The sequence below is a fragment of the Mus caroli genome, unplaced genomic scaffold, assembly GCF_978045245.1.
Source record: "Mus caroli unplaced genomic scaffold, Mus_caroli_1 scaffold_15, whole genome shotgun sequence".
Lineage (NCBI taxonomy): Eukaryota > Metazoa > Chordata > Mammalia > Rodentia > Muridae > Mus > Mus caroli.
The window spans coordinates 72,448,139-72,449,910 of NW_028227270.1; positions in this window are offsets into that span (position 1 = coordinate 72,448,139).

The window sequence follows — 1,772 nt, forward strand, 5'->3', positions numbered from 1 at the left end:
GTAATTAGCTAAGGAGCTAATTGACTTGGATTGATCTAATTGGGCGATGGCTTTAAGAAGCCTTTAGGGCCTTCCTGAGGTCCGAGATGTTCTTGGGGACTTGGAGTGGGGCTGGGGGAAGGCTAATGGCCAGGACCCTGCAGTAAGGAAGAGAGTCTGCCTCCTATCCAGGTGAGCTCGGAAGAAGACACTTCATTGGCTGAGCAGAGGCCACAGCAGAGGAGACACTTGGCCCACAGCCTCTGAGATCCTGGGCAGGAAGCCTGTCTGCCAGGATGCCCAGCTGGGTCTCTGTCACCAACAACCAGGAACAAACTTCAGGGTCACCACATCAGTGAGCCTGCTTACCAAGGGGCCAAGACCTCTCTCTGTCTCTGTAACGTTTGCCACTGCCCAGGGAATCCCTTTTGCCAGGCTGATATGTGTGGGCAGGAACTGTGTAGTATTGACAGGGTCCATGTTCTGGCCTTCCCATCAGTTACCATCTTACTATGATTAAAAGTGACAACAAGCTAGATGTGGTGATCCAATATTCTGGAGGCTGAGGCAGGAGGATGGCAAGGAATTCAAAGTCAGCCTGGGGGCAAAAACAGGAAAACCAAAGCAAATGAAACAAACAAACATAGAAATTACTACTCAGAGGGGGACATTGTCCAGAGGGGGTAAGTGTTTCTAACCTAGGCAGGTCCTGAGCTGGATCAGCAGTGACAATCAGATCTGTTGGTTCCTCTTGCTCCCGCCGGGCTCTGGGAGGCAGGACAAGCGTGCATAGAATTTGGTCTTGAGACAGCTGCTTGGCCCCTGGCCTGACATCTGTTGTGTCAGCCTTGCCTCTGACACAGCTCCACCTTCACCCTCTTCCTCCCTAGCAGGCTTCAGTGACGCATCTCAGCCTCTCTTACTGGATACTCTCAGAGGCTCCAAGGTCCCAAGAAGACGTGAAGGGAAGTCTGGAGAATAAAGGCACCACCCAGGTGGAACTAGCTTCAACTTTACTGTAGTCAACCCCTACTTCTTCTGAAGATGTCAGCTGAGAGCCATTGGAAAATTCCACCAGACCCCTCCTGGAAGAGACAGGTCAGAGAGCATGTAGGCCAGAAGGGAGAGGCTGAGTAAGCCCTTCCTACCTCATTCCCTAAAGACCAATCAGTTTAAAGTGTGCACTATTCTGCCAATCATATTGTACCTAGTTGCTGATGCTCTATTCTGCCCCTGGAAACCATATAGAAACTCACCAAACACCTCAGGGTGTTGCTGCCTCTCCTTCGGGTCTGGGACGACCCCAGTGCACTGGAACAATAAATTCCTCTTGCTTTTTGCATTGATTCCCGGCTCCGCGTGGTTCACTCAGGGGGTCCCCGATAAGCTACGGCTCACCAGGCTTACACTTCCAAGTGGACAAGCTATGGGATTAGTTCTCTCCTTCCACCACATGGAAGGAACTTCATTGTAGAACCATGTCACCGATCCTCCGCCTTAGGTTTGAGACAGGGTCTCTTGCTGAACCGGGAACTTGCCATTTTAGATAGACCAACTGGCTGCCAGTCTCTGTGCTTTGCTTCTGGGCTTCTAGATGTGCACTGTGGTATCTGGCCTTTATGTGGGTGCTGAGGATATAGGCCCAGACCCTCACTTCACTGATTGAACCATCCTCCAAATACGGAAGTAGGATTTACCATTAACCAAATGAATGCCATTCCACCTGTCTGAGCCTCTTGTTGCCTAGACACAGAGGATAGGGAAGAGCTGAGGTGAAGGGATCTGGATCTCAG